Source organism: Carassius carassius, chromosome 8 (genome assembly GCF_963082965.1).
Source record: "Carassius carassius chromosome 8, fCarCar2.1, whole genome shotgun sequence".
Lineage (NCBI taxonomy): Eukaryota > Metazoa > Chordata > Actinopteri > Cypriniformes > Cyprinidae > Carassius > Carassius carassius.
The window spans coordinates 32,236,905-32,249,922 of record NC_081762.1 but is presented as its reverse complement, the minus strand read 5'-3'; the positions used below and the strand labels follow the sequence as shown (position 1 = coordinate 32,249,922).

Here is a 13,018-nt window from a genome sequence, read left to right as displayed (position 1 = left end):
CATAAGGATAAATTAATATATGTAGAAATGCTGTAGGTAAAATTCTATATTCACACTCCTACTCACAGGGTTTAACTGGTGATGTGAGTTTTTTTGCCAGCTGTGAAGGCGACAAATTTTTGCCACGTGCCAACAGCGCTTTCACAGTTGCGGTCTTCTGTACACCAGTTTGGATAGCTGCAGGTGGAGGTGCAGTGGTTGCAGAAGCACTGGAGGTTGCAGCTTGAGGTGCAGGCTGACGTACGCTGGTGCCCACAGCAGAAGCCCGTCTTTTCAGGACATATGTCTTGAAAATGGCCATGTTGGTTTTGGGCCTGGCATCTGCCTTAACGAGGTACCTGATGAGTGCTTGAGCCTCCTTGCTCTGGTCCTCATAAACATCTTTCATGGACCGGCCCTGGAAGTCACCAAACTCCACCATCATGCAGCCCTGGTCTCCAGTTGCCCGGGCTTCTGCCTGCATTTCCTGCTTCCTCTGATAATTCTCCACTTCTTCTGCCATCTCTCTAATTTGAGAAGAGTACTGTAGGAACAGTTGTTTATTTTCTGACAGGGGTGTTGTCTGCGCCGTCTCATTGGAAATGCTGAGCACCAAATACACGGCATACCCCAGAGAGTTTTCCAGGAGCCATCTAAATCTCTGGCCCTGGTACTTCCCAAACTGAAGTTTGCAGTGAGCCAGTACTAAAAACTGGTCACTGGGGTCTCCACCGTTTGTGCTGACAAAAGTACTGGCCTCTGACAGCACCTCCTCCTTAGGTTTGGCCCTTCCAGACTCCACATTTTCAAGGCGCCTCGCCTCCGCCAAAGGTGCCATGAGGAGTCGGCTTGATGTTGCCGATTGCCGTTGAAAAGAGGGATATGCATACATTTTCTGAAATGAAAATCAGAAAAAGACTACTACCTTTTGCAATCTAAAAGACACCTGTATGTTAAGTGTGTAACAATAATTTAACAAGCTACGCATAAACTATATTACTGTGGTAATAAACATGGCCATGACATAAACTGTCCTGAAGTTGAGTTTTCTACAAAGGACAGGAATCCCTGACATATAAAATATGTAACGTCAATATGAAGTCTGAAATTTCCTTTTATTTTCAATGCTGTCATCTTAAACCATGATTACACACACACCAGGCTACAAAATATTACATTAAATATATCATACTTCAAATGTTGTCATCTTACCCCAGGGTTACACCAGGTGCTTTTACCTCTTAAAATCTCAGCCATTTTTCTGTGTTTTTAACTTTCTGGTCTACCCACATACTTTGGCCCATATGGATACATTTGGCCTTTTTTTGTTTGTTTTTAGTTAAGACTCTCAATGGTTTTTTATAAAAAAAAGTCATTATTATTACATTATTTTAGAAAATATCAATTATTTCTTGGTAAATGCAGTTTTCCACATCTCCACAACAATTTGGTAACGATTTTTACAATTAAAATGTGTGTGTGTTATTATGTGTTAATACCAAATATAAATGTAAATAGTTTAATCATTATTTTCATTCATAGGGCCTAGAAACCATGATTTCTTAGACAATAAACACATCATTGTTGACAGTAGCATAGCTTAATTAGCTGACGGTCGATAAATTTAACTTATCTGATCATTTATCATGTGAAAAGTTACAGGTTCACAGGTACTGAAGAAAGCATGAACTGTACACGCTAGCTAGCTATACTGACACGATTCATTTTCCAAAAATACACACTGTATATCAACAAATAATGACCAGTTTTCAATGAATAAAGTAATAGCCTTACCTTTAACAAAGATGACAACAACGGCGATTGGTCAAAAGGAGGCCACAGGAGAGAAACGCGATTGATCAAAAGTAAGCCACGGAAGAGAAACGCGATTGTTCAAAAGTAAGCCACAGGCGAAACGCGATTGGTCAAAAGTAATCCACAGGCGGAACGCGATTGGTCAAAAGTAAGCCACAGGCGAAACGCGATTGGCTCATGTGGCTTACTTTGGGCTTACTTTGGCTCAGTCGGTGGGAAGCAGTAGGCGCGAGAGGTAGCGTGATCGATGCCCGCATTCTCCAAGTTGGCTCCTGCCCTTTTACTCACACATCCCTAGATCAGTGGTTTTCAATCCTGTCCTGGAGGCATCCCTGCCCTGCACATTTCGCATTTCCCCTCATCTAACACACCTGTTTCAAATCATCAGCTCATTAGTAGAGACTGCAAGACCTGATTTGGGTGTGTCTAATAAGGGAGACATACAAAATGTTCAGGGCAGGGGTGCCTCCAGGTAAGGTTTGAAAACCATTGCCCTAAAGAGACCGACTGAGCGTTGACGCAATGCTGCCACACTCCCACGTTAGCTTTTTTTGGGCTCACAGCTGCCAAAAAGTATTTCAGACATGGTCCTGTGCAAATTGGTTGCAAAACAGTGCCATTTTACGCACAGTTCCCTAAAGCAGTGGTTTTCAAACCTGTCCTGGAGGCACCCCTGCCCTTCACATTTTGAATGTTTCCCTCATCTAACACACCTGTTTCAAATCATCAGCTCATTAGTAGAGACCGCGAGACCTTATTTGGGTGTGTCTAATAAGGGAGACAATAAAAATGTGCAGGGCAGGGGTGCCTCCAGGACAGGTTTGAGAACCACTGCCCTAAAGAGACAGACTGAGCATTGATGCAATGCGGCCACACTCTCTACGTTAGTTAATTTTTTTGGACTAAAAGGTGCCGAAAAGTATTTCAGACATTGTCCTGCGCAAACTGGTGGCAAAATAGGTCCCACCGAGATTAGAACTCGGATCACTGGATTCAAATCCTCGTCCGGGATTTGAACCCAGGACCTCTCGCACCCAAAGCGAGAATCATACCCCTGGACCAAAGAGCCTTCTTTCCCTAAGCCAAGAAAAAAGAGCTATTCCAGCATCAACAAAAGAAGGAACATGAACTAACGTGGAAGCAATCAAAGTCCTCGAGACAGTGTGAAAGGCTAACGAATGCAAGTTGGCCTCTTAATTGACCTAAAAATGGGGCTGTATCTAACATGTAGAGGGATGTTAGGGAGGACAGCTGAAACGGTCAGATGTCACTTAGACCAGCGGGTCTCAATTCCAGTCCTCGCGCCCCCTGCTCTTCACATTTTGTAAGTTTCTTGTATAGCTTCAGACATTTGTTCCATTCGAACGTAAGTGCCCTGAGAACTGGACATCACATGACAGCCCTCCGTGATTCAAGTTCAAAGCGTATGTATATGTTCAATTCATAGTGAGTAATACAGTGGTGTATCGAGGTATACAGAGGTAAAGGATGTCACACTTCTCCATGTGTGAAGAAGTTGCGCAGCACAAATCCGTGAACCAATGTTCCAAAGTGAAGTATACTTTGACGGATTTCCCCTGCTCAGGGAGTGGGGAGCAATGAACACTGTGTAGGGACCATGTCAATCGCTAGGAGCTCACTTCTAATGAGCTGATTATCCGAATCAGGTGTGCTAACAAAGAGAGACATGCAAAACATGCAGACCTGGGGGGAGCGAGGACTAGAATTGAGAACCGCTTCCTTAGACTTTAAGTCAGTGTGAGCAAAAGAGGTGAGAAGTTGTCTGCATGATCCGAGTGTTCCAAGGTAGCCTACATAATACAAGAATCCATACACATGCATACTGGCGTAACAAGACAGATGATGTGGACGGCTCAGCCAGTGATGCTGGGGACTGAGGCAGAGGCAAAGATGAGGGGCTGTTTCTGAGATCACGGCAGGGGTCATCCTCATACAGCACTGGAACTGTGATGTCCTCCATGCTCTCTTCCTCAAACCCCTCATCTAGCAGGTCCTGATCATCAACCTCCTCCACCAGCCGGTCTTCCTCCTCTGGGTTCTGGAGCACTGGAGTCAGTGTTTTGCCAGTCTGGCTGTAAAGGTACTCGATTCCCAGCAATTCACCTACAATAATAAAATAATAAAAAAAGAAAAAAAGTGCTCTTAATAATGTATCAAGTACATTGGAGGCTAAATAGATAACTTAATAGAATATTGCAAAAGAACAAATTAAATTTCTTACCTGTATATGCTCCAGGAGGGCGATAGCGCTCATCCCAGGGCTTCCCAAAGACTGTTCGGCTAAGCCGGTCCACAGCCTCTCTCATGGCACTGCCATATGTCCGAATGGAGGACGCCCGTTTTATGGCATCTTCCATTCGGTCATCATTCCAACGCATCAAGCCCTCAAGGAGATAGGCCTGAAAATGCGCATCGCTGGCACTGGTTCCTAAAAGTTAAATAATATTAAAAAATATATAAAAAAGGGGTTTTATATGTCACATATGTACAATATATGTACTACACATAAGGTGCTCTGAAGTAACTTGTATACTACATTTAATAGAGTTGTGTAACTAAATAAAAAATGATTGTCACTTATTCCTGTATTACTAGTGACTTGTTAGTCAAGACAGCTTTGTCAATGCTAATGACATTAAAAAGTAATTGTAATGTAGAGTGTGACATTTATTAATGTGGCATTACTTTAAAGTGATGGAAGCAGTTACAGTGCTTATATTTTCTACAGAAAAATAATAATCCATATGCATGTAATACCTGGAATAAAACGGTTCAGGTGGAGGTGGAACGACTCCAAGGAGGTAGAGCCACGAGCACACCTGTAGCAGCACAGCTCCACGCTGCCTTTCTTCAGTGTCCCTGTCTTCATGTACAGCGGAAAGTCCTCTGGGTCTTGTATACACTGGACGTGCTTGCGCTGTTCCTTCCATATCTGCTGGATCCGTTCGTGGTCCAGCAGAGGAACTCCCAGGGTGTCCTTCCCATCCGCACTGTCAAACTGATCAATCAGTGACCCAATCAATCTGGCGGTATCCTCCACCCCCCTGGTCCTCCTCCGGCAGTGCAGTGCCAACTCCCTCCGGGTAATGCGAGCACTGACCGCCTTTTCTGAGATGTGGCCAGTCTTCTTTGCCGCCAGGTCACTCTCTTTTGCAGAGCGAAGAGCAGCCACATCCTCTGGATCCCACTGAAAGATGCACGTGGACAGACGTGCCATGAAGATCCCGTAGAGTGGATGAGCCTCTGTCGTGACACCTGCAGCAAATCGCCGCATGAAGTGCCTGATGTCGAGGCGCACTACAAGCTCATCCCACTCCGAAAACATGATCTTCACCCGCGATTGGCCATACTGACTGCAGCAGTCCCCGTCCACGTACATCACTTTTGGGGCTGCCTCTCCTGCCTCTCGGTAGCGTTTCATCAGACCAGCTGCCATGGAGTCCAGTCCATGTCCCTCGGCAGCTGTCAGCACAGAGACAAGGACCTGGCCGTGTTCATTTCCGACATTTGTGCACCAGGCAGCTGTTCCTGAAGCAGCACCGGCAAGTTTCTTTGTAACCTATTGGGAAAAATAAAAGATGTGCTCTTTATGTATGCACATCACACACATATCCATATTTGGCAAATTTCTGGATATAAACAGGGCTTTGATACCTTTTTTGTCGAATCCATCTTGAGAACACAGCCAAAGACAGATGTTAATTTGGCCTTGACCTCGTGCAGTCGCCCCAGAACATCCCTGGCATACACGGCTAACAGCCACTTAGGTTTAGGCAGGGCAGGTAAAAGTGGAGGATCAGCAAACACAGGAGGCTGCACAAGGGAGGACCTTGTGAATGGTTCGCAGGCAGTCAGGTACTGCAAGACACGCTGTGTCCATGCCTCACTGTGCTGTTCCATCAGTTTCCTGTAAAGCTGAGTCACACTGTTGCCCAGTGTCCTCTCCCTCATCATCCTCAGCACCCGGTTGTCACATGAGTATCTAAGGAAGCAACAGTATAATCATGCAAATGCTTTAGTTGGTAAAAAATAACCCATATAAAAGCACCTAATAATGAATGATTGTCATTATGAATTACCTGTATGTCAGCAAAGCTGGAAACTGACTGCGGTGGCCCATATCCAGCTGTCCTAGGATGTCCTCAGACCAGGCAGGATATTTCTTTTTGCAGCGTTTCCACTCCAGATACTCAGTGGCAAGGTCATACCACCCGTCGATGTCCAAGACCTTACGCACGGTACGGTAAATTCCTGCCGCTGTTAGTCTGTGCTTACCACAGTCTGGGCGAACCCAGACAAGAGGAAATAACCACATCTTCAGCGGCATCCATAAGAAAAGGGGCCGACAGAAGAAGAGGTCAGGTGAGGCAGGGGGCTGAGTGTTTATTAAAGGGGGCTGAGGAGGATACCACCAAAGTTTCAGCTGGGACACTAGTTCTGACTTGCCGGTTCGTGGGTTGGCCTTAAATAGTGTGTTCCGGATCCACTCATGCTGGAAAGGTGGAAGTTGATCTTTCCAGTGACTTGGAAGCTCAGCTGGTGGCTGGTGATTTTGTTTACTTAAATGGGGTGTCATCTCATTTATCATCAGTAAAATATGGAGTGCCACAAGGATCCGTCCTAGGTCCCCTTCTATTTTCAATATACATGTTGCCCCTTGGTAATATTATTAGAAAATACGGAATAAGCTTCCACTGTTATGCTGATGATACTCAGCTATATATTTCAACGAGACCAGATGAAACTTCCCAATTATCTAAGCTAACAGAGTGTGTTAAAAATGTAAAAGATTGGATGACAAATAATTTTCTCCAATTAAATTCGGATAAGACAGAGATATTAATTATTGGACCAAAAAACACCACACAGAATCTTGTAGATTACAATCTGCAACTAGACGGATGTACTGTTACTTCCTCTACAGTCAGAAATCTGGGTGTTATATTAGACAGCAATTTGTCTTTTGAAAATCATATTTCCAATGTTACAAAAACTGCATTCTTCCATCTTAGAAACATTGCCAAGCTACGAAACATGTTATCTGTTTCTGATGCAGAAAAGCTAGTTCATGCATTCATGACCTCTAGACTGGACTATTGTAATGCACTTCTAGGTGGTTGTCCTGCTTCGTCAATAAACAAGCTACAGCTAGTCCAAAATGCAGCAGCTAGAGTCCTTACCAGGTCAAGAAAATATGATCATATTACCCCAATTTTACAGTCTCTGCACTGGCTACCTATTAAGTTCCGTATCTGTTACAAATTATCATTACTTACCTATAAGGCCCTAAATGGTTTAGCTACTGCGTACCTAACTAGCCTTCTACCACTTCTACCACGCTACAACCCATCACGCACCCTAAGGTCACAAAACGCTGGACTTTTGGTAGTTCCTAGGATAGCAAAGTCCACTAAAGGAGGTAGAGCTTTTTCACATTTGGCTCCCAAACTCTGGAATAGCCTTCCTGATAATGTTCGGGGTTCAGACACACTCTCTCTGTTTAAATCTAGATTAAAAACGCATCTCTTTCGCCAAGCATTCGAATAATGTATCTCTTAAATTGTGAGTGTAGTTGCATCTGCATTTTTATTCTTTAGCTTGGGTTAAACTAATTTTACTTTGTTGGATCAGCAGCTATGCTAATGATGTCTCTATTTTGTTTCTATGTTTTGCCACGGGATTTACATCCCGTGGTAACTAGGATTTACACAAGCTCCAGTCTGGATCCAGAACACCTGAGAAGAGATGATGCTGACCCTCAGAGGACCCCAGATGATCCTAACCTTGAATCAACAAACAGAACTAACAATTATTGCTACATGTGTGACTGCATCATATAATTACTATTAATTAATAATATTGATAGTTCATCATCTAGCTGACTACGTCTTGTATTATTATTATTATTTTTATTTTTCTAAAATCCTGTCAAACGTGCACAAACTACTAGCTACTACTAAATATTGTAGAAACATAATTTTCTGTAAAGTTGCTTTGTAACGATTTGTATTGTAAAAAGCGCTATACAAATAAACTTGAATTGAATTGAATTGATGTGAAGGAGCTGGTGCCTTGGCAGTTTCCACTGATGGAGATGGACCAGCACAGTCCTCTGAGTAAATAGTAAAAAAAAAAAACAATAAGGATGACTGTTGCATTTGATAGTAATATGCCATAAATGCAGCGCACAAACAGCCTGCAAAGCACAATTTTTGGACAAGTATTCATAATTATGTTATATTTAGGAACGAGAGTGAAGAAAGTGGTACTAGTGTTAAGGAAGCAAAGAACACAGCATACACTATATTAATTTAAGGAGAATGGAATCAGTGCAGCTCACTGAGAATGAGGATTAGATGTAATGGAGGAAGGAAAATGTGGTGTGATGAATTAAGTGTAAAGCAACGAAGCCCACGGACATGAAGCATACACACAGATAGAGTAAGGAAAAACTGTTCCTCTAATCATTAGAACAATGAATCTCCACCATCCTGTCTGCTCAGGGAGAGCTGAAGAGTGTGTGAGAAGAGCAAGCGGTGTGAAAAAGTTATCTGGTGATTATCTAACAATGGGTAAGTTCGGAAACGCAAATAAATACACTGACACCTTGAAAAATCCTTACGGTTTTGAAGAAGTGCACTCAAAGAAAGCATCCCGCTTGAGGCATGATATGATATAATTCTGTATTGTAAACAAAACATATTTTAAAATGTTGATTATTTTCCCCCAAGAAATAACGCTTCTCAGTGTGTTTTCACAAAACATTCTTGTAATATGTGCATTTGTGTCATATGCCACACCTGTATTTAGCTGTGCTTCACATTGTGATGCAGCAAATACCAGCTCCTCATCGTCATCTTCAGCAGTGGGAACGGACTTGCCTGGAGCACAAATGTTAAAACTATCATTGTGAACAGTACACAGAGACAAACATATGTAAGATGGTGCTTACTTACCAGTAGCGAAAAGCTGCATGGGGGGCAAATGTTTGGCTGGGGGTTCTGCTGCTGGAGAAGGTAAAGTGGACTGCAATAATGGATCTGGAAACGGCAAGTTGACAAGTTTGCCATAATGATAAATTAATATATGTAGAAATGCTGTAGGTAAAATTCTATATTCACACTCCTACTCACAGGGTTTAACTGGTGATGTGAGTTTTTTCGCCAGCTGTGAAGGCGACAAATTTTTGCCACGTGCCAACAGTGCTTTCACAGTTGCGGTCTTCTGTACACCAGTTTGGATAGCTGCAGGTGGAGGTGCAGTGGTTGCAGAAGCACTGGAGGTTGCAGCGTGAGGTGCAGGCTGACGTATGCTGGTGCCCACAGCAGAAGCCCGTCTTTTCAGGACATATGTCTTGAAAATGGCCATGTTGGTTTTGGGCCTGGCATCTGCCTTAACGAGGTACCTGATGAGTGCTTGAGCCTCCTTGCTCTGGTCCTCATAAACATCTTTCATGGACCGGCCCTGGAAGTCACCAAACTCCACCATCAAGCAGCCCTGGTCTCCAGTTGCCCGGGTTTCTGCCTGCATTTCCTGCTTCCTCTGATACTTCTCCACTTCTTCTGCCATCTCTCTAATTTGAGAAGAGTACTGTAGGAACAGTTGTTTATTTTCTGACAGGGGTGTTGTCTGCGCCGTCTCATTGGAAATGCTGAGCACCAAATACACGGCATACCCCAGAGAGTTTTCCAGGAGCCATCTAAATCTCTGGCCCTGGTACTTCCCAAACTGAAGATTGCAGTGAGCCAGTACTAAAAACTGGTCACTGGGGTCTCCACCGTTTGTGCTGACAAAAGTACTGGCCTCTGACAGCATCTCCTCCTTAGGTTTGGCCCTTCCAGACTCCACATTTTCAAGGCGCCTCGCCTCCGCCAAAGGTGCCATGAGGAGTCGGCTTGATGTTGCCGATTGCCGTTGAAAAGAGGTATATGCATACATTTTCTGAAATGAAAATCAGAAAAAGACTACTACCTTTTGCAATCTAAAAGACACCTGTATGTTAAGTGTGTAACAATAATTTAACGAGCTACGCATAAACTATTCCCTCATACTTTGGCCCATATGGATACATTTGGCCTTTTTTGTTTGTTTTTAGTTAAGACTCTCAATGTTTTTTTATAAAAAAAAGTCATTATTATTACATTATTTTAGAAAATATCAATTATTTCTTGGTAAATGCAGTTTTCCATATCTCCACAACAATTTGGTAACGATTTTTACAATTAAAATGTGTGTGTGTTATTATGTGTTAATACCAAATATAAATGTAAATAGTTTAATCATTATTTTCATTCATAGGGCCCAGAAACCATGATTTCTTAGACAATAAACACATCATTGTTGACAGTAGCATAGCTTAATTAGCTGACGGTCGATAAATATAACTTATCTGATCATTTATCATGTGAAAAGTTACAGGTTCACAGGTACTGAAGAAAGCATGAACTGTACACGCTAGCTAGCTATACTGACACGATTCATTTTCCAAAAATACACACTGTATATGAACAAATAATGACCAGTTTTCAATGAATAAAGTAATAGCCTTACCTTTAACAAAGATGACAACAACGGCGATTGGTCAAAAGGAGGCCACAGGAGAGAAACACGATTGATCAAAAGTAAGCCACGGAAGAGAAACGCTATTGTTCAAAAGTAAGCCACAGGCGAAACGCGATTGGTCAAAAGTAAGCCACAGGCGGAACGCGATTGGTCAAAAGTAAGCCACAGGGGAAACGCGATTGGCTCATGTGGGCTTACTTTGGGCTTACTTTGGCTCAGTCGGTGGGAAGCAGTAGGCGCGAGAGGTAGCGTGATCGATGCCCGCATTCTCCAAGTTGGCTCCTGCCCTTTTACTCACACATCCCTAGATCAGTGGTTTTCAATCCTGTCCTGGAAGCATCCCTGCCCTGCACATTTCGCATTTCCCCTCATCTAACACTCCTGTTTCAAATCATCAGCTCATTAGTAGAGACTGCAAGACCTGATTTGGGTGTGTCTAATAAGGGAGACATACAAAATGTTCAGGGCAGGGGTGCCTCCAGGTAAGGTTTGAAAACCATTGCCCTAAAGAGACCGACTGAGCGTTGACGCAATGCTGCCACACTCCCACGTTAGCTTTTTTTGGGCTCACAACTGCCAAAAAGTATTTCAGACATGGTCCTGTGCAAATTGGTTGCAAAACAGTGCCATTTTACGCACAGTTCCCTAAAGCAGTGGTTTTCAAACCTGTCCTGGAGGCACCCCTGCCCTTCACATTTTGAATGTTTCCCTCATCTAACACACCTGTTTCAAATCATCAGCTCATTAGTAGAGACCGCGAGACCTTATTTGGGTGTGTCTAATAAGGGAGACAATAAAAATGTGCAGGGCAGGGGTGCCACCAGGACAGGTTTGAGAACCACTGCCCTAAAGAGACAGACTGAGCATCGATGCAATGCAGCCACACTCTCTACGTTAGTTAATTTTTTTGGACTAAAAGGTGCCGAAAAGTATTTCAGACATTGTCCTGCGCAAACTGGTGGCAAAATAGGTCCCACCGAGATTTGAACTCAGATGACTGGATTCAGAGTCCAGAGTGCTAACAATTACACCATGGAACCTTAACTGGAGCAGCTGTTGCTCACAGGGCCAATACACCATGGAACCGAAACTGCTTGGTTGGAGGCCAACTTGGAAACAGATAGCTCTCTGGCTGTGGGGAAGCAGTTATACAGAGAGGTTGGAACCCAGTGATTTTTGGTCAATGGCCCGCCTCAAAAAAAGGAAAAGTGTGGGAGATGTTGCTGAAACCCGGGATCGAACCAGGGACCTTTAGATCTTCAGTCTAACGCTCTCCCTACTGACCTATTTCGGCTACAACAAACCTCTGCTTAGCTTAGCAAGCAGGGATTTCAGTGAGATCACCCTACTCGTTGTCAGAGCTGAAGAGCAGAGCAGACATGAGCCCCCAGACAATAAAAACAGCTGGCCAGTACGGGGATCGAACCCGCAACCTTGGCGTTATTAGCACCACGCTCTAACCAGCTGAGCTAACCGGCCTGGCTTAGCCATCAGTGTCTGCCTGATTGAAAAAAACCTGCCATAATGTTTGTGAATGCAATGAGACAATAAGGCTTCACGTTTCAACCTGAACAAGGGCTCGTCCAGGATTTGAACCCAGGACCTCTCGCACCCAAAGCGAGAATCATACCCCTAGACCAACGAGCCTTCTTGCCCAAAGCCAAGGAAAAGGAGCAATACCAGCATCAACAAAAAAAGGAACATGAACTAACGTGGAAGCAATCAAAGTCCTCGAGACAGTGTGAAAGGCTAACGAATGCAAGTTGGCCTCTTAATTGAACTAAAAATGGGGCTGTATCTAACATGTAGAGGGATGTTAGGGAGGACAGCTGAAACGGTCAGATGTCACTTAGACCAGCGGGTCTCAATTCCAGTCCTCGCGCCCCCTGCTCTTCACATTTTGTAAGTTTCTCGTATAGCTTCAGACATTTGTTGCATTCCATTCATAGTGAGTAATACAGTGGTGTATCGAGGTATACAGAGGTAAATGATGTCACACTTCTCCATGTGTGAAGAAGTTGCGCAGCACAAATCCGTGAACCAATGTTCCAAAGTGAAGTATACTTTGACGGATTTCCCCTGCTCAGGGAGTGGGGAGCAATGAACACTGTGTAGGGACCATGTCAATCACTAGGAGCTCACTTTTAATGAGCTGATTATCCGAATCAGGTGTGCTAACAAAGAGAGACATGCAAAACATGCAGACCTGGGGGGAGCGAGGACTAGAATTGAGAACCGCTTCCTTAGACTTTAAGTCAGTGTGAGCAAAAGAGGTGAGAAGTTGTCTGCATGATCCGAGTGTTCCAAGGTAGCCTACATAATACAAGAATCCATACACATGCATACTGGCGTAACAAGACCGAGAAGGTCCTTAAACACAAAAGCTTAATCTCTTTGTTAATTTGACAACATAATCTCGGCCAGTGCAAAGGAGCAAGCCCAGAGGAGGGACAGCCTCTTTGCATCAAACCCGTCATTCCCAGCTATGCTCGTCATTCTTGAAAGGCCAGGGGAATTAGCTCAAATGGTAGAGCGCTCGCTTAGCATGCGAGAGGTAGCGGGATCGATGCCTGCATTCTCCAAGTTGGCTCCTGCCCTTTTACTCACACATCCCTAGATCAGTGGTTTTCAATCCTGTCCT

At 43.8% G+C, this 13,018-nt stretch overlaps 2 non-coding genes across 2 annotated transcripts; both read right to left on the bottom strand.

The window, feature by feature from the left end:
* Nucleotides 1-11,782: 11,782 nt before the first annotated feature.
* On the bottom strand, nt 11,783-11,856 carry trnai-aau (transfer RNA isoleucine (anticodon AAU)). Its single transcript has one exon. It is a non-coding gene; the product is annotated as a tRNA-Ile (tRNA).
* Nucleotides 11,857-11,952: 96 nt separating this feature from the next.
* trnap-ugg (transfer RNA proline (anticodon UGG)) lies at nt 11,953-12,024 on the bottom strand. The gene has a single exon. It is a non-coding gene; the product is annotated as a tRNA-Pro (tRNA).
* Nucleotides 12,025-13,018: the final 994 nt, after the last annotated feature.